Source organism: Bos indicus, chromosome 12 (assembly GCF_029378745.1).
Source record: "Bos indicus isolate NIAB-ARS_2022 breed Sahiwal x Tharparkar chromosome 12, NIAB-ARS_B.indTharparkar_mat_pri_1.0, whole genome shotgun sequence".
NCBI lineage: Eukaryota > Metazoa > Chordata > Mammalia > Artiodactyla > Bovidae > Bos > Bos indicus.
In genome coordinates, this window is record NC_091771.1 from 49,589,996 (window position 1) to 49,617,296 (window position 27,301).

General features: G+C 38.7%; 1 long non-coding RNA gene across 1 annotated transcript in view; it reads right to left on the bottom strand.

Moving 5' to 3' along the window:
• Positions 1 to 4,124: 4,124 nt before the first annotated feature.
• LOC139186141 (uncharacterized) overlaps positions 4,125 to 27,301 on the bottom strand; it is a 128,834-nt gene continuing 105,657 nt past the window's right edge. The window contains exon 3 of the long non-coding RNA XR_011569643.1: positions 4,125 to 4,203. This is a non-coding gene — a long non-coding RNA (uncharacterized lncRNA). The remainder of the gene's footprint in view (positions 4,204 to 27,301) is intronic.

Here is a 27,301-nt window from a genome sequence, read left to right on the forward strand (position 1 = left end):
AAAAGGACTCATTCTTCTGGATGAATTTAACTTCATGCAGCCATGAAATTAAAAGATGCTTGCTCCTTGGAAGGAAAGCTATGATAAACTGAAACAGCATATTAAAAAGCAGAGACATCACTTTGCCAACAAAGGGTCTATATAGTCAAAGCTATGGTTTTTCCAGCAGTCATGTATGGATGTGAGAACTGGATCATAAAGAAGGCTGACCACCAAAGAATTGATGCTGTTAAATTGTGGTGCTAGAAAACACTCTTGAGAGTCCCTTGGACAGCAAGGAGATCAAACAAGTCAAACCTAAAGGAAATCAACCCTGAATACACATTGGAAGGACAGATGCTTAAGCTGAAGCTCCAGTACTTTGGCCACCTGAAGGGAAGAGCCAATTCATTGGAAAAGACTCTGACGCTGGGAAAAATTGAAGGTAGGAGGAGAAGGGGATGACACAGGATGAAATGGTTGGATGGCATCACCTAATCAATGGACATGAATTTGAGCAAACTCCAGGAGATGGTGAGGGACAGGGCAGCCTGACATGCTACAGTTCATGGGTCACAAAAGAGTCAGACACAACTTAGCGGCTGAACAACAACAACTTCTGAAACACTCCCTATGGAGCAAGGCCCCCATTCTAAACATAAGTTTGTTCACGGGAGACGGCAATGGCACCCCACTCCAGTACTCTTGCCTGGAAAATCCCAGGGACGGAGGAGCCTGGTAGGCTGTAGTCCATGGGGTTGCTAAGAGTCGGACACGACTGAGTGACTTCACTTTCACTTTCATGCCTTGGAGAAGGAAATGGCAATCCACTCCAGTGTTCTTGCCTGGAGAATCTCAGGGACAAGGGAGCCTGGTGGGCTGCCGCCTATGGGGTCGCACAGAGTCGGACACTGAAGCAACTTGGCGGCAGCGACGGCTTGCTCACTTAGAATTCAGCTGTACTTGTAAGTAAGTAGTTATTCTCTAATTTATAAAGATTAATGTTAAGACAGGAATCTCAGAATAACAGAACAATAACATTCCAGATAAAGACTTAAAACTATATATGAAATTTTATTTTTTACCTTGGATGTATTGAGTATATCTTTCTTTCAGCATTATTTTGCAATTCTAGTGTGGCTAAGAAGGCCATATGCCAAACCAACATTTCCTTGTAAGTGGTGATTTAAATGTTACATACAAATGAGGGAGATGATTCCATTTCAGCTAAATGGAATGTAATGGTGCATAATGCTGTTCCACTGCCCTAATAAAGCAAATCAAGCTTGGCAAATCATCCCAGAAATAATTGTAGAATTTAAAGATAAAATTCTAAATTTTTCAAAAGAAAATAATCTAAATCCATCCGAAGTGATATTTTTCATAAAGCAAAATCGTGCAGAAAACAAAATGATGACATGTGGTATCTGTGAAATCATAAATTTACAAATACAGCTGCCTAGGAGAGAAGCAATAACTGGAAAAAGTTTTAAGAACTCTCTTCAGTCAGGATTCAAAGACAGATACTCTGTATCTGACAAAGGCAGATAAGTCCTGCTTATCCATGTTTCTGGCTATCAGAAACCTTATGTCTTGCTTCAGTTATTTTTCTTAAATTGAAGCATAGTTGATTTACAATGTTGTGTTAATTTCTGCTGTATAGCAGAGGGATTCAGTTATACATATGTACACATTCTTTTTTATACTCTTTTCTGTTATGGCTTATCACAGGATATTGAAAATAATTCCCTGTGCTATACAGTAGGACCTCGTTGTTTATCCAGTAAATATATAATAATTTGCTTCAAGGCAATGGCACCCCACTCCAGTACTCTTGCCTGGAATATCCCATGGACAACGGAGCCTGGTGGGTTGCAGTCCATGGGGTCGCTAAGAGTCGGACATGACTTGAGCGACTTCACTTTCACTTTTCACTTTCATGCATTGGAGAAGGAAATGGCAACCCACTCCAGTGTTCTTGCCTGGAGAATCCCAGGGATGGCGGAGCCTGGTGGGCTGCCTCTATGGGGTCACACAGAGTTGGACACGACTGAAGTGACTTAGAAGAAGAAGACTAACACCAAACTCTCTCTCCATCTTCCTCCACCTCCTTCCCCCTTGGCAACCACAAGTTTGCTCTCTCTGACTGTGGCCTGTTTCTCTAAAACCACACTCTAACTGGCATTTTTCTACAGGTTAAAAAATTTCCCAGTTTGGTGTTGCTAACTTCCTATATGCAGTGATTATATTGTAATCATAATCAAACCTTCTTTTTCCTCAGTCCCCCATTATGAAGCTTATGTCTGTCTTGCCTTATAACTTACTACGCAGAGATGTCAAGTATATCTCCATGTGTCAACAGCAGCATCATAAATATTATGGGACATTAATGAAAGAGACGGCCAATTCCCCATTGCACTGGCTTAGAGAAGGATGCCTCAAAGAGGAATTCATTAGTGCCAACAGCTGATTTGTAGTACTTAACATATAAAACATAGACTATGTCAGACATATAGCTGCAAAATCTCCTAACCCACTGATAAACTGATACAGATAACAAAAAAATAACCAGTATATTAACATCAGACTATGCCCACCCTGTTCCCTGTGTTCCCTGACTCCTCAAGGTGCAAAGACAATCTCTGACACCAGAAAGCCATATCTGCAGGTTGAGTAATGTCCCCCACCATCTGGCCCCTGGAAGGTATTCTGTCAGGAAGCTTTTAACAAGTGCCCGGTGGTGGAGATGGCTCCAAAGCAGTCGAAGTAACGCTGGCCGTGGCCATTTCCGCAGAACACCCATTTGTCATTCTAACAACAGACTCTTCACTCAGGAAACCATGATCAGTTAGATAATGCTGAGTCCTGTGGATCAACAGATACACGATTTGAGCTATGGTGGTTCCCTCTGGACCCTTTATTGAATATTTATTCCATATTCAGCCCCCATCTCATACACATCACAGCCAAAACAGTCTTTCACGGCCTGGCATTTCATGGAAAGAGAGTCTCTTTGGGAACCTAAAGAAAAGGCTCAGCGGGGAATTTTAGCCCCGGGCTGCTTTATAAAATAAATACTTCAACAAAACCATTTGCATAATGAAACTGTATCATCCATAAGAGATTTAGGAAATTGTATCAAATGAAGCTAAACTACAGTTTAAGGAGATGTTTTAGAGGGTGGATAAGTGAATCTTCTTAATCCACATAGTTTTATGTTCCGTTTTGTTTCTTTCGGGGAGAAATCTCTTCACTCATTTTTAGAATGGAAAATGCTCATTGGAAAACAACAGCTGTTTGCTTTTGTGTATGTACCAATTTTCATGATTTATCTGAGGCAGCTTTTAAAATTCCTGGTGTCTTTTTATACTTGAACCTTTGTAGTTCATATATTTGGTAAATAGGTCAATAGACAATTAGTGTCTCAGTGACGTCCGTTAGTACAAAACACAAGAAGCATCCAGGAATCACCCTGAACATTTCCCCTTAAAACTGATTGCTTTTATTTGAAGCATAGATTCATGTTGTCACAGACTCAATGATGCCCTGCCAGGAAAAGACAGCTCTGTGCTCAGAAACTCTACTCTACATTTGCTTGCATTTGTGCTACGTTCCAGAATCTTTGAGATATTGTTCCATTTGTTTATTTTTGGAGACTAACAAATAGAATGTTTTGACAGAATTCAAGAAATGCAGTCAGAAGTGTGCATTCTGAATTTTCTGCAAACCATAATGTAATGTCCTCTGGGCTCTCTGGATCATATTCTTAGTTTTTTTTAACATGGTCTTTTGATAAACAGGAAATTTCTTGTGGGGCTGGAAAACCCAGATTAAAATCAAAGAATAATAGAGCTTTAAATCTTAATGAATAACATAATGAAGGCTCTTATGTCCAATAAACATTTTAATTAATTGCCTTTATTCTTGTTTCCTAAGAAGCTTTGGTATTTCCAGATTCCTAAGTGGTTTTGGGCCATGCTTTCCCAACAGCATAGCTATCATCATCAGACGTTTATTGAGCACTATTGCATGCAAGGCACCATAATTACTTGAGTTTTGAAACTAATCAAGGACCATTTTATGGAATTGAATAACCATATCTAATTTGTATGTATATCTCCTCTTCCTTCTCCCAAGATGACCTACCTGCTTTTGACTGCTGGAAAGACTTAGAGAGTCTTTAATTCTGGCTTTCTGGCTAAGAGATGATGAAGGAAAATAGACCTAAAAAAAAAAATCACAGATTCCATATTACTAACTGCATGTTGGTACAATAGCCATCAATTTCAGTGGGCTATGCCTGGAAAGAATTTGGGGCTAGTATCAGATATAAAGAAGAGGAAGAAATACAACTTTTCCTGATCTTTTTCAATAGTCTTAAGACTATAATTCATTCAAAGATATTCCTAATATTACTCTGAGCTCCCTATACATATACTGCTGCTGCTGCTAAGTCGCATCAGTCGTGTCCGACTCTGTGCGACCCCATAGACGGCAGCCCAATAGGCTCCTCTGTCCCTGGGATTCTCCAGGCAAGAATACTGGAGTGGGCTGCCATTTCCTTCTCCAATGCATAAAAGTGAAAAGTGAAAGTGAAGTCGCTCAGTCGTGTCCAACTCTTAGCAACCCCATGGACTGCAGCCCACCAGGCTCCTCCGTCCATGGGATTCTCCAGGCAAAAGTACTGGAGTGGGTTTCCATTGCCTTCTCCAAATACATATACTAGATGTGGACTTTAGATCTGGAACCATTTCATGGTTGTACAGTCAGTACAGTTTGGGCTATGCTGTTATAAAAATGTAAACAAAGAAGCTCAGTGACTTTATACAACAGAAGTTTTATTTCTTGCCCAGGGGAATTCTAATGCGGGTCAGTGTCTTCCCAAGGAAACTGCCCTCCATGAAGTGACTCAGCTGTCCAGGCTATCTTGATCTGTGAAACTGTCATATCAACATGCAATTGAAAACACAGTTATAGTTAATAACTGTTATTTATTTATCAACCCCCCCCCTAAGGTTTGAGACAACTCATTGGGCAATAAAAGGGGAAAATATTAGAGCAGGATAAAGAGAAAATAGAACTTCTACCACAAATTTTAAAGTTTCATAAGTAATGATATTGAATTGACAGTGTCTTTATTTTTTAGATACTTATAGGAACTCATTAGGGAGCAGAGCAATGTAGTAGAAAGGAGAGTAGGTTTTTGAATCCCAGCTCACCTCTGTAGGAGAAGAGAAACGGGAAGAGCCTCCTACCAGTTCACAAATGCTCTGATCCAGAACTGCCAATGCTCTTACAAGCGTTTGGTCAGATATAGCCCCCACATGCCCTAACTGAAAATGGCCATGAAATGTGGGGCAGTACCTGGGCATGTGGTGAACAGTGAATATCTCTCCATGGTGATCAAATGCATAGGCTACTGGTATGGGATGATGCTGAAAGGTGGCCATCTACATTAATTTCTCTTTAAAGATAGAGAACAATGAAGATAGAGAGGTAAGTGACTTCCCTAAAGTGGCAAAGTGGTTAAGTCAGGGATTTTGTTGCTGTTGTTTAGTTGCTTAGTCTTGTTTGACTCTTTTGCGACCCCATGGACTATAGCCCACCAGGCTCCTCTGTCCAAGGAATTTTCTGGGCAGGAGTACTTGAGTGGATTGCCATTTCCTTCTCCAGGGGATCTTCCTGACCCAGGGATTGAACACGAGTCTCTGCATCTCCTGTATCTCATGTGGATTTGTAACCACTTACCACCAGGGAAGCCCAAGTTAGGGATTAAAACCAACTAGTCTGACTTAGTGGAGAAGGCAATGGCACCCCACTCCAGTATTCTTGCCTGGAAAATCCCATGGATGGAGGAGCCTGGTAGGCTGTAGTCCATGGGGTTGCTAAGAGTCGGACACGACTGAGCGACTTCACTTTCACTTTTCACTTTCATGCATTGGAGAAGGAAATGGCAACCCACTCCAGTGTTCTTGCCTGGAGAATCCCAGGGACGGGGGAGCCTGGTGGACTTCTGTCTATGGGGCCACACAGAGTCGAACATGACTGTAGTGACTTAGCAGTAGCAGTCTGACTTAGTGGGGCTTCCCTGCTGGCTCAAATGGTAAAGAATCCTCCTGCAATGCAGGAGACCTGGGTTCAGTCCCTGGGTCAGAAATATCCCCTCTATAAGGGAATGACAACCCACTTCACTATTCTTGCCTGGAGAATCCCATGGCCAGAGGAACCTGGCAGGCTATAGTCCATGAGGTCGCAAAGCATTGAACACAACTGAGTGACTAACGCTTTCACCTTTCACTTTCACCTTTCAATATGACTTAGAGCTCACAGTCCTAACCATGAGTGAGTCTCATCTACACAGCATCACTGTTCATTCTCTTTGGCTTTTAGCAAATCATTTTTCTTCATTTTCCTATTTGCAGCTGGGAGTAAGAATATCTATCCATAGAACTGTACCGATAACAAATAAAGATATATGTTGTGCAAATAGTATTACCATTCTAAAATTGCCACTAGATGCCAAGGACATTGTATTTTTTATCTACTATAATCCCCTATATCCCAATAATATTGAGAAGGAAGATGATGGTGGTGGTGGTGGTGATGGTGATAATAACAATGAGAATAGTATCTGACATGTACTGAAGACTTACTCTATACTAAGCACCTAATAAAAACTGTTCCCTTGAATCCTCATGATAATACTATGCTCAATACTAATAGGAAATACTTTTCCCCTTAATAGGAAAAGAAAATGATGTTCAGAGGTTTCAAATAATTTTACCCTGGCCAACCAAGTGACAGAGCTGGGGTTCACTTGGTGAACCCCATTTCTTGAATGGGGTTTCAAGAAATGAAATTTCAAGAAATGAAAACACTATGTCAACCTCAATATAATTACTTATTAAACTTTTTAAAAATCTATGTGGAAGTCCTGTTTTCTCTTTATCATTCTAACATCTTCCCCTCTTAATACAAAATGCATTTTCCCCATCTCTGGTCTTTTTGATAAATAAATGACAAGAGTAGAAGTTTCACGAAGATTGTGACTGGATTTTTGACTTAGTTGACATGTCACCTATTTGCAGGAGTTTAATAAATATAATCAGAGTTAAATTTAAATTCAGAGTGGAAATAATAGTATTATGCCATAGTTACAGCTGTAAATTTCTGTTTCTCCTTTTTCTGAGTTTGTTTTTCTCATCATTATGTCATTCCATACCAAATCTAATTAGTATACATATATCTCTGTTCTCAGTTGCTTCAGTCGGTCAGATTCTTTGAAACCCAAGGACTGTAGCCTGCTAGGCTCCTCTGTCCATGGGATTCTCCAGGCAAGAATACTGGACTGGGTGGGTTGCCATACCCTTCTCTAGGAGATTTTCCAAACCCAGGGATCAAACCTGCATCTCCTGTGACTCCTGCACTGACAGGCAGGTTCTTTGTCACAAGCACCATGTGAGAAGCCCATGCGTATCTGTTTTATTGAGAAATCTGGCCATCTATTAACCTCATATTGCTTTCTATAAAATACATGCTCTTTAAGGGCTATCTTTTATCATTTTCTACTTCCCTGTATCTAGAAAAATAATCGTTTTTTTTTTTTTTAATAGGTGATGATCCTGCTTACCACCAAGTTACAACTGATTGTATAGTTCAGATCAGCAAAAACAGAAAGAGTCACAGAAAGCATGCTTTACAGACCATATCTGTGATTTACAACAATGTCTGTGAGGGTTGCAGAGAAGGCAATGGCAACCCACTCCAGTACTCTTGCCTGGAAAATCCCATGGACGGAGGAGCCTGGTAGGCTGCAGTCCATGGGGTTGCTAAGAGTCAGACATGACTGAGCGACTTCACTTTCACTTTTCACTTTCATGTATCGGAGAAGGAAATGGCAACCCACTCCAGTGTTTTTGCCTGGAGAATCCCAGGGACAGTGGAGCCTGGTGGGCTGCCGTCTATGGGGTTGCACAGAGTTGGACATGACTGAAGCAACTTAGCAGCAGCAGCAGCTGTGAGGATTGGCTTTTGTTTCATTTTTATTTTGAGACATTAAGTAGACTATGAGCTAGATTAAATCTTCCTTTATTGTGAGATCTATGGTCTTAAATCGTAAGATGAAAAAAAAAAAATTAAACAAATACCACAACCTAGAACTCACTTAATTCCTCAAGTTCAGGGACTGTGTCTCATTTTTGCCAAATCCCTGCTCTATCTAAGGAGACTGTGTGCTCAAAAGATGTCTGCTAAATATTTGTTGAATCCTCTAAGTGCAAAAATAAAAAAGCCAACAGTTCCATACAATAAAGCAAACATTCACTCTCTCTCTCTCTCCCTGAGGTAGCTTTCTCTTTAGTGTTTTCTCACTATCATGCCAGGCCCCAGGGATATACCCTTATCCAAGCATGAGCCCCAACATTGTAACTTTTTTGTTCAACTTCCTTCAATTTCACAGTTTTGGTCCCAAGTCCTTCCTACTCTGCTCCTGGATCTATTCAATTAAAAAAAAAAAAAAAAAAAAACTTTATTTTCCTCCTATTGTGGGGAATCATGTTCTATCTGCTCCCTTCTCCCTATGGTGAGTACATTTCTCCTTCTCTTCCTCTGGCCCCAGGTGTGCCTTGCCTTTGAGAATGGAAAACACTGTTTTCAAGCTCATATCTGCATCTTCGCCCTTTCAGCTTAGACACGTCTTTTTCAAGTCTTTGTTTCTGCTTTGTTTCTCACAAATGTGATAAACTGTGTAGAAAATTGATACTTTTGAAGGAAAAATGCAATGGACATAGCGTAAAGGCAATGAGGAAAGACAGATGTGAAAACCATTATTCTTAAAAATTCAGATTCTGAAATGACTGTAAACACACGCTGGTGAAAGTAAAGGTGTGCTTTCTTTTTTTTTTTTTAATTAATTAATTTTTTATTTTTTAATTTAAATTTATTTATTTTAACTAGAGGCTAACTACTTTCCCTCCCCATACCATCCCTCTGCAAATGAATGGATAAGAAAGCTGTGGTACATATACACAATGGAGTATTACTCAGCCATTAAAAAGAATACATTTGAATCAGTTCTAATGAGGTGGATGAAACTGGAGCCGATTATAAAGGTGTGCTTTCATTCCAATATTCATCTAATTCCATCCTGGCTACAAATCAGTCTGTGTAAGTCAGTTGCTTGCTTTTAACTCTGTCTCCTCTCAGTTTGGGCTTTCCCGGTGGCTCAGTAGTAAATAATCCACCTGCCAATGCAGGAGATGTAAGTTTGATCCTGAGTCGAGAAGATCTCCTGGAAAAAGAAATGGCAACCCATTCCAGGATTCTTTGGAGAAGGACAAGGCAACCCACTCCAGTATTCTTGCCTGGAGAATCTTATGGACAGAGGAGCCTGGCAGGTTACAGTCCATGGGGTTGCAAAGTGCTGGACACAGCTGAGTGACTATCACTCACTCCAGTATTCTTGCCTAGGAAATCCCACGGACAGAGGAGCCTGGTAGGCTACAGTCCATGGACATGCAAAAGAGCTGGACAGGACTTAGCGACTAAATAACAACAGCGCCTCAGTTTATGCCTACAGAGGTTCCACATCATTGGAATCCTTTATAATAGGCCTCACATTCTTGGTATTTGGCATTTATTTATGCAAAAACACTTTGCATTACAGTGTGATAAAAATACAGTTGCATATTCACTAACTCTCTATATTCAATAAAACACTATGAAAATGTTCCTTATACTTACTACATGCAGAACTTTATGCAGCAACATACAGCATTAGAAGAGTCTATGGTTCTGATTTTATTACTCTTGGAACAAAATAATTCATTTTTATCTTTCTCTTTTTAATTAAATTATAGTTTATCTAGGGTTTTTTTCTCTTCCCTTTTCCGTGTCTTTTTTTGTTTCTTCACTGGTCACACACCATGTCTGGTATTTGTGGGCAAGGAATAACTCTTGTTTACAATTCTTTCTGAAACTGCTCACAAAGGTGCTGAACATGCACTCATTTTAATCTTCATTTATTGATTCATTCAGCAAATATATGTTGACCATTAGCCCTCTGACCATTTCTGTCCTTCATTGTGTCCATCTTCACATGAAATATTCCCTTGGTATCTCTAATTTTCTTGAAGAGATCTCTAGTCTTTCCCATTCTATTGTTTTCCTTTATTTCTTTGCATTGATCACTTAGGAAGGCTTTCTTATCTCTATTTGCTATTTTTTGGAACTCTGCATTCAAATGGGTATATGTTTCCTTCCCTCATTTGCCTTTAGCTTCTCTTCTTTTCTCAGCTATTTGTAAGGCCTCCTCACACAAGCATTTTGCCTTTTTGCATTTCTTTTTCTTGAGGATCGTCTTGATCACTGCTTCCTGTACAGTATCACGAACCTCTACCCATAGTTCTTCAGGCACTCTGTATATCAGATCGAATTCCTTAAAGCTCTTTGTCATTTCCACTGTATAATCATAAGGGATTTGATTTAGGTCACACCTGAATGGTCTAGTGTTTTCTGTACTTTCTTCAATTTAAGTCTGAGTTTTGCAATATGGCATTCATAATCTGAGCCACAGTCAGCTCCTGGTCTTGTTTTTGCTGATTGTATAGAGATTCTCCATATTTGGCTGCAAAGAATATAATTCATCATTTTGGTACTGACTGTCTGGTGATGTCCATGTATAGAGTCTTCTCTTGTGTGGTTGGAAGATGGTGTTTGCTATTTCCAGTGTGTTTTCTTGACAAAACTCTATTAGCCTTTGTCCTGCTTCATTTTGCACTCCAAGGTCAAATTTGCCTGTTACTCCAGGTAACTCTTGACTTCCTACTTTTGCATTCCAGTCCCCTATGATGAAACGCACGCACACATGCTAAGTCGCTTCAGTAGTGTCCGACTCTGGGCAACCCTATGGATAGCAGCCCACCAGGCTTTACTGTCCACAGGATTCTCTAGGCAAGAATACTGGAGTGGATTGCCAGTTCCTTCTCCATAATAGTATATTAGTAAGTGAAAGTAAAAAGTCGCTCAGTTGTGCTCGACTTTTTGAGACCCCACGGACTGCAGCCTACAAGTCTCTCAGTCCATGGAATTTTCCAGGCAAGAGCACTGGAGTGGGTTGCCATTTCCCTTTCCCCTATAATGAAAAGGACATCTTTTTGGGGTATTAGTCTGTGAACTTCCAGGTGTTCAAGCTGGATTTAGAAAAGGCAGAGGAACCAGAGATCAAATTGCCAACATCCGTTGGATCATAGAAGAAGCAAGAGAATTTCAGAAAAAGATCTATTTCTGCTTTATTGATTATGTCAAAGCCTTTGACTGTGTAGATCACAAAAAACTGTGGAAAATTCTTAAAGAGATGGGAATACCATGCCACCTGACCTGCCTCCTAAGAGATCGGTATGCAGGTCAAGAAGCAACAGTTAGAACCGGACACGGAACAATGGACTGGTTCCAAAAGTCAAGGCTGTTTATTGTCACCTTGCTTATTTAACTTATAGGCAGAGTACATCATGCAAAATGCCAGGCTGGATGAAGCACAAGCTGGAATTAAGATTGCCAGGAAAAATATCAATAACCTCAGACATGCAGATGATACCATCCTTATGGCAGAAAGTGAAGAGAAACTAAAGAACCTCTTGATGAAAGAGAAAGAGGAGAGAGAAAAAGATGGCTTAGAATTCAACATTCAAAAAACTATGATCATGGCATCCAGTCCCATCACTTCATGGCAAACAGATGGGGAAACAATGGAAACAGTGACAGATTTTATTTTCTTGGGCTCCAAAAGCACTGAAGATGGTGACTGCAGCCATGAAATTAAAAGACGCTTGCTCCTTGGAAGGAAAGCTATGACAAACTTAGACAGCTTATTAAAAAGCAGAGCCATTACTTTGCCAACAAAGGTCTGTCTAGTCAAAGCTATGGTTTTTCCAGTAGTCATGTATGGATGTGAGAGTTGGACTATAAAGAAAGCTGAGCGCCGAAGAATTGATGCTTTTGAACTGTGGTGTTGGAGAAGACTCTTGAGAGTCCCTTGGACTACAAGGAGATCCAACTAGTCTATCCTAAAGGAAATCAACCCTGAATATTCATTCGAAGGACTGATGCAGAAGCTGAAGCTCCAATAGTCTGGCCACCTGATGAGACAAACTGACTCATCGGAAAAAGACTCTGATGCTGGGAAAGATTGAAGCCAGGAGGAGAAGCATGTGACAAAGATTGAAATGGTTGGACGGCATTACCGGGTTGATAGACATGAGTTTGAGCAAGCTCTGGGTGTTGGTGATGGACAGGGAAGCCTGGCATGCTTCAGTCCATGGGGTCACAAAGAGTCAGCCATGACTGAACAACTCAACTGAACTGAACTGAAACAAATTAGCCCTCTACCAGGCTCCACAAGGAACCAAACAGCCCCTGCCTTTGGGAACTTAAAAGGAAATAAGTACAATAAACACACACATATACATATATTTTTTTTTCACACACACAGATGTATATATATATAATATATACACAGATATATATATGTATATTTTATAATGTAAATGTATATGTATATAATACATTTATATAAATATATAATATATTTATATATAATATATATATAATGTAGAGATACATATACTATATATATATATATATATAAAATGTAGACATGAGTTACAGAGGAAAATAATGTGGGAAAAGTGAATCAGGAATGCCAAGCATGAAAAAAAATTTATACAGTCACCAGGTAGTCAATTAGGAAACCAATCAATAGCTATAGTAGTAATCTTACCTAACTTTCTTTAATTCATATTGAAATGAGAAGACCTGAAGATAAGAAAGGTGAAAACCACTTTATTCCATTTGCATATGGAAAATACAAGGCTATATATATCTCTAAATGTCCCTAGAAATTAATAATCAACATTTTTGAAAGATCTCATGATCCATGTTTTCTGTCTTTCTGTCTATCCATCCACCCAAACCCACCCATTCATTCATTGACCCACTCATCCATCCCTTTATCCATCACCCTATGCATCCATTCATCCTCCCACCCATTCACCCACCCACCCACTCACCCATTCTTCTACCCACCCATCTATCTTAGCCAGTCATTGACAATATGGGCCAGGAGAGTCATGGTCAAAGCTGAACTCAGAGGTCCATGAGGTAGAAGAAACATATTTCCTGGACATTTTTAGAAGGTCTTTAATTATTTAATTAATCAGTTATTTAAATGTTTTGAGTCTATTATATGTCAGTCACTATTCTGGAATCTGGAGGTATGAGATTGCTAGGTCCTGGCCCTCAAAGAGCTTATACAGAATTCTAAACTTTCAGAAAAGGCAATACAGTTCCTATATTCCTAGTGCAATCTCACTGTTGGCCTGGGTAAATGCTCTAAGACAGTAGGTGCTTAGAATTAAAATCCATATGACTGATTTTTTAACTTTAATAATATGCTTTATTTAACTAAATATATCCAAAAATTATCATTCTGATATGTAATCAAGATAAAATTCATTTTCCATACTAAGTCTTCAAAATTACTTATGTATTTCATACTTAGAACACATTTCAATTCAGATTAGCCTTAATTCAAGTGTTCAACTGTCATCTGTGGCTATTGGCTACCATATTGAACATGCAGCTATAGAAAATACTGGGTTGGCCTAAAGTTCATAACACGTTATGGAAAAACCTAAACAAACTTTTTAATCAACCCAGTACACGTACTAGCCTAACTCTTTTGTCCCAGACCTCTTTTATCCATTGTTTAGGAATGCTCTCTTCCTCTCTGGTGGTCAACTTCACTAATCATTCCCCATTTTCTGTATGATGCCTAGCCTTTATATATAAAGCAATATCTTCTCTGTTACAGCCTTGACACCTTAACAATGAGACTCTTACCTGTGATTACTTTATATGTAAGTTATTACTGGCCTAATCTGGCCTCTAGAACTTTGTTATTGTCTGAATCCCAGTATATCAATTAAGCTGGTTTGGTCACAAGTGACAGAGTTCTCTAACAATGATTTAAAATATTCTAGCATTTGTTTTTTTTTACTATGATGAAGTCTGTACCTAGGCAATCCCAAAGATGGCTTGGTGATCAAGAGCTGAGTATATTTTCATTCTTTCCATGCTGTGCATCCCTGCCATTCTCCTTATTTTGGCTTTGGCACTCTTGTTTGGGCTTCCCAGGTGGCTCAAGTGGTAGAAAATCTGCCCACCAGTGCAGGAGCTGCAGAAGACACAGGTTCAATCCCTGGGTTAGGAAGACCCCCTGGAGGAGAGCATGGCAACCCACTCCAGTATTCTTGCCTAGAGAATCCCCATGGAGAGAGTAGCCTGGCAGGCTACAGTCCACAGGGTTGCAAAGAGTGGAATACAACTGAATGACTATCAGTTTCACTTTCACTCTCGTCTGTTGCCTCAGAGTCTCAAATTGGTTGCTTAAGCTCCAAAAAAAGAAAACAAAGAAACAAAACACATTCTAGTCACATAATTTCATACATGAAAGTGAAAGAATGGAGAACAGGCCAATGACTTGTTCTGTTTTTCACCATGGAGGGAAAGTAGTTCTGGGGTGTCCCCAAGAGATTTACATTATGTCTGATTGGCCAGAATGAAGGCACATATCCACTTCTAGCTGGAAGGAAAATTGGAAATATTCAGAGATCAAAGGATGGGGGGATTTTAAGACATTGTTGACCAACATTCAACCACTTGAAGTGAAGCACAAGCATGGCAAGGGCCAAGCATGAGCCTGGCTTAACCTGAAATCAGTAAGATGGACTATGAACTCCTATATATTTTTTCTTGCCTGGAATATATTCGAGGATGAAATGAAACCATGTGTGTATGTATGTATGTGCACACTCATGGGTGTTATGGGGACAGGATGGATGCCCTTGAATGAGGGATAAAGGGGAGGGCCAATGAAATGATCACAGTTGACAGGATCAGTTTGAGAACATTTGAATGCCAGCTAAAGGAATTTTTACTTTAGTATGTGGATAATAAGGATCTATTAAAGGTTTGTGAGCAAAGACTTGACATTACATTTGCTTTTTTTAAAGTGGCATTTTGCAGTCTGAGTATGGGTGAGAGTTAATCAATGCTACCTCCATGGATGACTCTGCCTATGTGCAATGCATTCCTGTACACCCAAAATAAGAGAGCAAAATCCACATGATGTCAACTGTATCATTCACAGAATCACCTGGATCACCAGGAAAGTCCAGAGTGTCTGAGAAGAGCATAAGGAATAGGAGTAATCTGATGCTTCCAGACTGGAGAGCTTTTAGTACACTAAATTTAAAGGTTGATTAGTTATAAGAAGCACTTCCTATATAAAGATAAATAAGTCAGAGAGACTCAAAGTGATTATTTTTCAATCCCCAAAATGATCATATCATGAAGGAGCATAAATGATTAATGAAAAAAGTTGAAGGTCTGGAATTTACATAAAAGAATATACCTTAAATTAGTATTATAAAGATAAAAACAGTTGTAAAATTAAGATATTATTCCTTAAATTCATCTTTCATTTTTAGCTGGCTCTTCATTCTCAAGAATAACCACAGGAGAAAAGTTATAAAGGCATAGTCAATGTATATTTTTATGGTTCTGCCCTCTCTTCAGGTAGAAAAAACACTGAGCTTAATTATTCTATAATCATTAGAGTTTTTTCAGTCTTATTGCTCTTTGACCTTCTAGCAGATTCTATATGGATAGCTTAATATCCTCTACCATTTAAAATCAAATTTCCCACATTGCTTTTATTTAAAAGTGTCACATAGCCATAGATATAATCACCTGATTAAAAAACCTTCAGCTCCAGTGTTAAAAGCATACTTCTTTTATCTTCTAATGAGATGAGTTCAGATGATCCCAAGCAATATTTTTAAACTGTCACATAATCCTTCACAGTTAACAAACTGTCTTACAAGATTATGGTAATTATCTACAAGTTTGTATAATTCATCCTACAGAAACTTTTTCTTCAGTATAATTGATGTTAACAAAATTCAGGAGTCTTTAATACAAGGGTAAATTAACACAACCTTTAAAATGGCACTTTATTATAGGATACAAAACAAAATTTTAAAAGATGTATTTTCAGTTTACATTTAAATAAAGCAAACAAACATTTCTGAAACATCAGTGCCCATTTTGCTATTTGTATTAATTGCTAAGATTTTATTGCTTTTGATCAAAGACCATCACCTGATATTTTATGGAAGGATCTGAGTATAAGTTGATATTTTGATGAATCAGCAAAACAGTGATTTTTCTAAGAATAGAGATATATAACACATCAGAGATAATAACCTTATAGGAATTATCACAACACTGTACTCTGTAAGTTTAATAATATTAATTTAACTCTGATTTTTAAACAGCAGATTAAATATGGTAGATGTTAAATATTACATGCATATCTTGTTAAGAGATGGCAACATCTTTCCAGAATGTTGTTAATATTTCAATTTACTGTTATCCCCTACCACCAATGGATCCAGAAATAATGGGATAAAATTGGTATGAAAGACATGTGGCTTAAATATTTGTGCATGCTAAGTTGCTTCAATCATGTACAACTCTTTGTGACCCCATGGACTGTAGGTAACGCGGCTCCTCTGTCCATGGGATTCTCCAGGCAAGAATACTGGAGTGGGTTGCCATTTTGTGCTCCATGTGGTCCTCCTGACCAAGGGACTGAAACTGCATTTTTCACATATCCTGCATTGGCAGGTAGGTTCTTTACCACTGGCACCATCTGAGAAGCCCCAAATAATTGTTTGCTGGGCCAGGAGAGTCCACCTTGAATCGTGGTGAAAGGGATGGTCTAGCAGAACTCCAAGGAAGTATTTGATCTTGGTAAGTTACAGTTTCCAAAAGATTACTTTGGAATCCTTTGATTACCCCAAAAGATTTCCAACAAACTAAGAAAAACAAGCTTTAAAAAAATCGAACTTATTGCTATAGATGATTTGGGTTGACTTTCCAGTTGTTGAGATTAACATCTTTGATACAAACAAAGCAAAAAAACAACCATTTGTCTTTAAGAATAAAAAATGGCTGCCATGATGATACAAAGATGGCTTGCCTTGATGCAGCTGTGGTCAAGCAGTCCCCCATTGGTTCATCCCTTCTCTGCTTTAGAAAGGCAAGGTAACAGGGATGCTTGCACAGCCAAGGAAGTCTCTTCATCTCTGTCCCTAACACCCAAATTGAGAAAGTCAGCCTGAGGTTTACCCAGGATAATCTCATACCAGAGACTATCAGCACACAGTAGAAGTTCCCATCTGGCTTTCTCATTCCTGCAGACACAGGGCTACAATTCCAAGCCTGGGTGCCCTTTGCCTCAGGTTCTTGTATCTTTTCCAAGTCTATAAGGCAGAGAATTTATTCTGTTCCATCAATACAACTTTTTTTTTTCTTTCCAAGTTGTAATTATTATAAAGAGTAAAACTAAATGCAGTCTTTTTAAAATTCTATGGTTGAACCATGTAGAGTCTGATCACAGGTCTCAGAGAAATCTCAGTTTTCCCCTAGACCTCATGAAGCGAAGGACTCTAAGGAGAGTTGTACTTTTCCCCAAGTCAGAATAGCAACAGCAGGAGGTTGTTAAGAAACTACTTTATTATTTTGTAAGATTTCTTCTTCTGCACTCTTCTTATACCATCCTAACTCCACCTGTGTTCATGGAGAATGAAATTTGGAGGCTTCGCATTTAGACAGTGTGTATTACAATTAGCAGTCCAGACCTCTGTTTACATGCACAGAAACAGGAACCCTGAGACTGAATAGCCATTTAACAGAGGAAACAAAGCACTAATAAATGGGGAACCCAAACTTGGGCCTCTGACTTCCAGAAGAGTATGTTTTTCACAATTGGTTTTGGTCTCTTTCTGCACCACTATCATAAAAATTAACAGCCACTAACTTATTTACTTGGGGAAGGAAATGGCAACCCACTCCAGTATTCTCAGCTGGAGAATCCCGCAGACAGAGGAGCCTGGCAGGCTACAGTCCATAGGGTCACAAAGAGTTGGACACAGATGAAGCAACTGAGCACACACACACACAGCTTCATTTACATGTTTGTTTGACATAAATAACATAGTTTTGACCTTTTATGCAGCATCAAAACTCCCAGTTGCAATTAATTAGCATCTAAGTAGACATAGAAATTTTGACAACTTGGGCAGGAAATACCGTGAGGTTAGTTACTTGTAAAGTGAAAAGTGAAGTTGCTCAGTCATGTCCAACTCTTAGCGACCCCATGGACTGCAGCCTACCAGGCTCCTCCGTCCATGGGATTTTCCAGGCAAGAGTACTGGAGTGGGGTGCCATTGCCTTCTCTAACTAATTCACTAGTTTAGTATGCAATAAAATAACAGAGGCTTTGAATAAGTTAAACTGGCTAGTAACAACTAATCAGTTTTCTTCTGTGATTACTGTTCTTCTACATAGGCAGGATAATTAATTCACGGATGGTTTTTCTGGTCTATCTTCAACTATTCTTACACTACATAATCAATTAGGGACATCTTTTTACAGATATATGAAGAGAACACAGGTTGCTTTACGTAAGTTGAGTTTGTTAAATCTATTTGTTATGACAGGGGAGTTCTGATACAAAAATTGCTCACTGCACACTGAACCCCAGAGAAGTGATGAAACAAGACAGCTGATGTTAGGAGGTATATGGGAGTGGGGTAGGGTGAGAAGTCATGGATAAATTAAAAACTGGCAAGTATCTGCTGAAGTAGAGCCACTTTTTAGGGGGCATAAGAAAAACTTATAAGTCACCATTTTGGTCTCTTTAGAGAAATCCATTTGTTGTTAAGAACTTAAGACCATTTACTACCATCATGCTGCAAAATGCAGTAGTCATACTATTTCCAAAAGGATCCTAAAAATTGCAGTGCAAAAGAAATCTAAGAAAATAAATAATTACAAAACCATCAACATTTTTCAAAGAAATGTGCTCAAAACAGTGACTTTTACAAAAAATGTGAATTTGTTTTAAATGAAAAAAGAGTTCCCTCTGTGAAAGATCAAAGACTCATTTCACAGAAAACTTATTATGCATTAATGACTTGATTAACAGTGTACAAATAAGGGTCGTAGACTTTTTTAATTAGGTCTGAGTGATCAGGGTGTCACCAATAAAGGCAGCAAGACAGAAGAAAGAATACACCAACCTTTCAATCAGCCTTTTCATCCCATCATCCTCATCTTCCTTAGGAAAGAGAATGTTAGAAGTATATCCTAAGAATACCTTAGAAGGTATCCTAATAATACCTTCCATATTTTGGATCACTGTTGGAGGCACAATATCCAAAATTCATGCCAACAGGATTTGTGCTGAGTAAGGAAATAGCCATAAAAACCACACTGAAGACTCTAAAACTTCTCAGTGACTGAACAAATCACTTTATAGTGGAATGCATACCTGACATAGAGGGTGTACTAAGCCCCTGCTCGTATTTCTTTGAAGAACCTAGCCATACCGAATTCACATACCTGTTTCCTTTATGGTTGTAAAGGATATATGGTACACAGCTTTCCACATATTTGATAGCTCCTCTTGTTGCAAGTGACAAAAACAAAACAAACAAGCAAAAACTCTTCACTTGCCTTTATATATGTGTATATGCATGCAAGCTCAGTCACTTCAGTCATGTCCAACTCTTTTTGACCCTATGGACTATAGCCCACCAGGCTCCTCTCTCCGTAGGATTCTCCAGACATGAATACTGGAGTGGGTTGTCATGCCCTCCTCCAGGGGATCTTCTCAACACGGGGATTGAACCTTATTAACTTTTTTCATACTCACTGCCCAATGAGGAAGGCTCAACTACTGCTTCTACATTAGAAGAAATGGAAGCTCCTTGGGGTTATACAGTCTGTCCAGGTCACACAGGTATGTGGAAAGTCCATAGCCCGTTGGTCAAGGACATACACTGTTAGTTTTTACAGGGTGTTTTTACAACCTGGAGGACCACTGACACACATTTGGACACATCTGCACAGATTCCTCCTTCCTTATCTCTGACACTTTGGGACAATTTCTTATTTAAATCCAAATCCTTCACTTTAATTCTTCATCCCATGACACTCTGCTTCCCCAGGGACTTTCCCACCAGTTATCCCTCCTTTCAGTTCAGTTCAGTCACTCAGTCATGTCCAACTCTTTGAAGCCCCATGGACTGCAGCATGCCAGGCTTCCTTGTCATTTACCACCTCCTAGAGCTTGCTCAAACTCATGTCCATCAAGTCGGTGATGCCATCCAACCATCTCATCCTCTGTTGTTCCCTTCTCCTCCTGCCTTCAATCTTTCCCAGCACCAGGGACTTTTCCAATGAGTCAGTTCTTCTCATCAGGTGGCCAGACTATTCAAGCTTCAGCTTCAGAATCAGTCCTTCCAATGAATATTCAATACTGATTTCCTTTAGAATTGACTGGCTTGATCTCCTTGCAGTCCAAGGGACTCTCAAGAGTCTTCTCCAACACCACAGTTCAAAAGCATCAATTCTTTGGCGCTCAGTTTCTTTGTGGTTCAACTCTCACATCCATACATGACTACTGGAAAACAGTTTTGACTAGACATACATTTGTTGGCAAAGTAATGTCTCTGCTTTTTAATATGATGTCTAGGTTGGTCATAACTTTTCTTCCAAGGAGTAAGCGTCTTTTAATTTCATGGCTGCAGTCACCATCTGCAGTGATTTTGGAGCCCAAAATAATAACGTCTGTCACTGTTTCCATTGTTTCTCCATCTATTTGCCATGAAGTGATGGGACCAGATGCATGATCTTAGTTTTTTGAATGTTGAGTTTTAAGCCAGCTTTTTCACTTTCCTCTTTCTCTTTCATCAAGAGGCTCTTTAGTTCCTCTTCACTTTCTGCCATAAAGGTGGTGTCATCTGCATAACTGAGGCTATTGATATTTCTCCCTCCAATCTTGATCCCAGTTTCTGCCTCATCCAGCCCAGCATTTTGCATGATGTAGTCTGCATATAAGGTAAATAAGCAGGGTGACAATATACAGCCTTGATGTACTCCATTCCCAATTTGGAGCCAGTCTGTTGTTCCATGTCTGGTTCTAACTGTTGCTTCTTGACCTGCATACATATTTCTCAGGAGACAGGTAAGGTGGTCTGGTATTACCATCTCTTTAAGATTTTGTCACAGTTTGTTGTGATCCAAAGAGTCAAAGGCTTTGGTGTAGTCAATAAAGCAGAATTAGATGTTTTTCTATAACTCTCTTGCTTTTTCTACGATCCAATGGATATTGGCAATTTGTCTCTGGTTCCTCTGCCTCTGCCTTTTCTAAATCCAGCTCGAACATCTGGAAGTTCTCAGTTCACATTGAAGCTTTGCTGGAAGAATTTTGGGCATTAATTTGCTAGCATGTGAGATGAGTGCAATTTTGCGGTAGTTTGAGCATTCTTTGGCATTGCCTTTCTTTGGGATTGGAATGAAAACTGACCCTTTCCAGTTCCTTCAGCCACTGCTCAGTTTTTCAAATTTGCTGGCATATTGAGTGCAGCACTTTCACAGCATTATTTTTTAGGATTTGAAACAGCTCAGCTGGAATTCCATTACTTCCACTAACTTTGTCCATAGTGATGCTTCCTAAGGCCCTTGACTTTGGACTCCAGGATGTCTGGCTCTAGGTGACTGATCACATCATTGTGTTCATCTGGTTCATGAAGATCTTTTTCGGTATAGTTCTGTGCATTCTGTGTAAGAAACATACACTGACCTTTATGGGTTTACTTACTGTAAACACAGACTTATCCTCAGAGTTTGGATGATGATGGTGTTTAAACAAGATTTTGGGATAGGAGTGGAGGCAGAGGAATTTCATGACATAGGACACTAGCAGCAGGGAAGAAGTATAGAATACTATCTGTGATTCTATAAAGACTTGTAGACTTGTAGATTCAGTACCCACCTCCACTTGTAAGAATTCCATATTTTTCTAACTACAAATTTGATTGATAAACCCTGCCTCACCATCTACCATGTCTGAATCCCATTCTCCTGCTTCTTCCCTTCAAGGATATTTTCATCTGATATAAGCTTAATAGAAATACTTGAGAGGTGATGGACAGGGAGGCCTGGCGTGCTGCGATTCATGGGGTCACAAAGAGTCGGACACGACTGAGCGACTGAACTGACTGAACTAGAGGATCATATAATTGTTCTTCATAGGATCTTGAGTCTCCCAGTGGAAAGGAAATATAATTTAATATTTTTCAAAGGAATGAACCAGTAAATTATTTTTATAGAACTTTAGGTGGGATCCTCAGAAAACAGAGAGTGACTTTGCTGAGTCAAATATTTTTTAAATTCCTTGTTAAAAATGTATTTTATAAATGAATTCTGTTTCTTTAATATGTATATTAAAGTAAGAACAAATGTTGAGTTTCTCAATTTTGGAGCAAAAAATACTCCAATCCCCAGGGCATAAATATAAGCACGAACACACTGGCCTCTAGAATTTTCATGTTGCTACTTTCAGCACATGTGGAAAAGTGCTTCACCTGGCTCGAAATCACAGTTCATTTATTAAATTCACCATTGAAACCACACCCATAAAAGGTATCCATAGGAATCACATGGCTCCTGAGCATGCCTCCAAGGCTGTATTAATTATTATAATGCCCTGAGAGATTGAGGTCTACATATGAAATCTTAATTCCTGTTCTGAGTCTTACAGATTTTATCCAAGAACTAATATAATAGTGTTAGTGTAAACATACCCTAACAGGTCAGGCTTGTTAATGCACATCTAATTCTTTTCATGGAGGACCATCTCCCTTGAGATAGTATTTATCCAATCATAAAAGTAACAAAGATTTGCAGCAAGGGCCTGACACTGAATATTGAATAATTAAAGAATGAGAGAGCTGGGTTTTGATCACCACTTTTAACAAAATCCTTTTACCACTGGGATTTTTGGTTACCTAAAGTTCATCACTTCTAATCTGGAGAAACGCAGGAGACCCTGAGGCCCAAATAGGAGAAAGGTATTTTTCCACATTGCCCACATACACCTCTAAAAGGAAAAGTGTCATTTCTTAGTGCTTATGAAAATTCTGATAACTTAGAAATCATCATTATTATTCATATTCTCTGAAGGTGCTCACTATTGACTACTAGGCTTAATGTAAAAGAAAACATAAGCTGTTTTAGCAACATAATTCAACACCTCTACACAGCATGCTTACTATTGCAGGGAAATGGCAATCCTCAGGAGTTTTGTAATATGGTCTCTAATAGCATTTGCTCATTTATTAGAACAGTAATAAATAGGTATTCTGAATAAAATTTTCACTAGGGTATTCAAGCTTGTTAGAAATTATGACAAATGAACAATGCAGCTTTATTGTTTGTAAGTAAAATAGTTCAAAAGTTTTGCCTTAAGACTGAACTTCAGTTAACCCCAGGTACACTAACAGCTTTTAATTTTTGGTATATTTTTTTCTATCTGCAAATATTAGTGATGGTTAGAAATTGTTTTACTTCACGAAGTGAGTTCCTTTTTACAAATACATTATTGCTATAATCACCACAATCATAAGCTTGGATTTACATGGATGAGGAAATCTCTGCCCAAACTTCAAATAAATAAAAACCAGGTGTGTCTCTTTATTCTCTGCCATCCCCAGTGTTGGAAAGGTCTATGACAGTCCTTCCTTGACACACAGTTAATGTTAAGAAGGAGGCTCAACAGACCATGTGTCAGTTACCAAACAGTCGAACACAACTGAGCACAGACCCATGGTTAGCTCAACTTCTACTCCAACTGGGGTTTGAGTCTACAAACAATTCAGTTATGCAGGGTGTAAATGATCACTAACACAGTAGCTACCTATATAATAGGACACTTTCAAAGTAACTCCACAGAACAAAGTGTAAACGACTTCACTTGAAAATAAACTTTGTTTCTTTAGGCATAATATGGATATGTCACAAACTTGATTTTGGCAAAATTACAGGCAAGTTCAACCACTACTTTTGTCCTTCGGCCTACTCTAAACATGCCTTGACTACTCACTTCTTTAACATTTGCCTGTCCAAAGTCATTTATTACTTTGCTAAGTAATTAATTTAGTTACTTTAAGCAATTACAGCAATTGTTTAATTGTAACTGAACATATACATGAATGTATTCAGAATTCTGTCTAACTAGAAATAAAATGGTGATTAATCTTATATTTAAGTGGTGATTAATTTTATGTCAACTTCGCTGGACCTTGGAACGTCCAGATAGCTGGCTAAACATTGTTTCTAAGTATGCTTGGAAGGGTATATCTAAAAGAGATTCGCATTTGACTCAGAGACCAAGTAAACAGACGGCCCTCCCCAGTGTGTAGGGGTATCATCAAATCTACAGAGAGCCTGAAAACAGCAAAGTTGAATTTGAGGATCTCTTGCCTGATTGCTTCAGATGATGCTCCTATTTCTCAGGCCTGTAGACTCAGACCAGAATATACGTACTATCAGTTCTTGGGATCTCAGGTCTTTGAACTACACATCTGTGGCTTTCTTGGGTCTCTGGCTTGCAGAAGGCAGAGAAGGATTTCTGAGCCTCCATAATCACGAGAGCCAGTACCTTATAATAAACTTATACATATAGGTGTATACGTAGAGATTTATTTACATATAGATGTACATGTATGAAAAGTGAAAGTGAAGTCACTCAATCTTGTCTGACTCTTTGTGACCCTCATGGAGTGTAAGCCTGCCACAGTCCTTTGTCCATGGGATTTCCCAGGCAAGAATACTAGAGTGGGTTGCCATAAATTTATTATAAGTACATATATTAATATATACACATACACATAAATACATATATATAATATAGACATACACACACACACACACACATATATATATAAAATATGTTCTCCAATAAGTTCTATATATATATAGGAGAACTTCAATACACTCGACATTTGAAACCTGTTTTTCCCCCGGTCTGTAAAGCTTATCAGTGAGACCAATGAAGTGTGCACCACTGAAACACATCCATAGTCACTGCCCCTCTGCCACATTCATTCTCAGACCAAAGCACAAACCCATGGCCAAGCATACTGTTCTGCAACCTACTTATTATGTCATTGGGTCCTCATACTTCACAGGAGAGTTAGCTAAGTACCTTGCTTTATGGATTTTATACTATTTATTCATTTAGGCAATAGTGCACAGTCAGTAGGGGCTTCCCTGGTGGCACAGACAGTAAAGAATCTGCAATGTGGGAGACCCAGGTTCAGTCTCTGGGTTGGGGAAGATCCCCTGGAGAAGGAAAAGGCTACCCACTCCAGTATTCTTGCCTAGAGAATTCCATGGACAGAGGAGCCTGGCGGGCTACAGTCCATGGGGTTACAAAGAATGGGGCAAGTAGAAATTCTTCTAACTACTTTATCTTGATATTTGCTAATGTCTTCTGCATCTTGCCAGCTGATTATGTTTATGCAGGAAAAGACCAATCTTGAGGCCCCCCCAAATTAGCCAGTCATCCAAAAACCAAGGCCGTCTCTGTTTCTCTGAGATGAAAGTGAAAGTTGCTCAGTCGTGTCCAGTTTGCTGCAACCCCATGGGTTGTAACCTGTCCATGGGATTCTCCAGGAAAGAACACTGGAGTGGGTTGCCATTTCCTTCTCAGGGTATCTTCCCAATCCAGGATCACACTTGGGTCTCCTACATTGTAGGCAGATTCTTTACCATCTGAGCCACCAGGAAAGCCCAACAAATGCAAAGCAAATTTCAAATCACAAATTCCATTTGGCTTAAGAGACTAGAAACAGTCTGGTGTGTTTACTCCCCAGAGTCTTCTTTGTTTATCAAAGGTAATGCATTTTTAATATACAATTCAATACATAAACTTATAATTTTGAACTTTCCTACAGCTGAGTGAATCCTACATTTATTTTCAGTAGCTATTTCACTGAATTTAATTGTAATATTAAAGAAAGATCCTATTGAAAATTATTAAATGATCTGTGCTCTGTGATATGAGTCAACCTAAAGGATACACTTATGCTTTAACCATTTTAGCATTAAAAGCTAAAACCAATGTAAGAGAATAGCTAATATAAGTTTCAGCTTTATCTGCGACTCCATGGACTATAGTCTGCCAGGCTCCTCTGTCCATAGGATTTTTCAGTCAAGAATACTGGAGTGAGTTGCTATTTCCTTCTCCAGGGGATCTTCCTGATCCAGAGAACAAACCCACATCCCCTGCAAGTCTCCTACATTGCAAGCAGATAATCATGTGCAATAAGGGAGTTTTCATTTTAGGGATGAACAGAACAGACAAGAGAATAAGTAATTTTGTGTCCGCCTTTTAAGTACAAATTCCAGTTGCCAGGAAGGTACATGAATTCTTACTCAAAGCAAATATGTCCTTGCCTTCTTTTCAGAGGGCTCTTTGTTTAATCTCTGGAATTTTTGTTTCATTTTTTTTTCAAGTCCACTACCTCAGTTGCTAATGGACAAAGTTTCTCTTTGTCTTTGGAAAGATATTTCTTTCTTGAAGAGAGACAATAGTCTCTACTGGGGACTTTATTTCTACTGGGAATAATTGGAGCCTGGTTATTTGAAATTCACACCTATGAGCTAGTGAGGAGAGTCAATGTGATTAACAAAATACATCAAAGATAATGTAAAAAAAACAAAAACAACATTTAAGCTATTAAGCTATTCCGCAAAAATAAGTCCTGAACAAAGAGAGCAACATGAAACAAAACTACTAAGTCATCATCTATTCATCTTTCATTATTTATCTTCAAACAATGGTACATGTTATTATATAAGCTTCTTTTGAAAGTTTAATAGAAAAAGTCACCAAATATGATTTCATGTGTGTGTATGTGTGTGTGTGTGTGCATGTATGTGTGTGTATACAAACATATATATATACATAGTGGATGGGGGAGAAAGTGAGATTTGTAATAGGAAAGGAGGGAAGTGGCAGGCAAAGTTGAAAGTTACACTTTAATGATGTAAATAGCCTCCAGAAATTAGAACAATCATATTGCATCATCGTACTATTCTTATTTAATTTATGCATTTAAACAGCTTTAGGAATTAAAAGTATAGATATCTATTTAAACCAGAGATCAAATTTATAGAACTCATACCAGGAATATTGAATGATATAAACAGATTGCAAAATTAAGCAAAGAAATGTACAGGTTAACAATTAAATTTGAATTTGGGATAAACATAAATAATGTTTAGGGTAAGTATATTCCAAATATTGCATGGAACATAGTGTAAAGATGTCAAGACAAAGATGTTT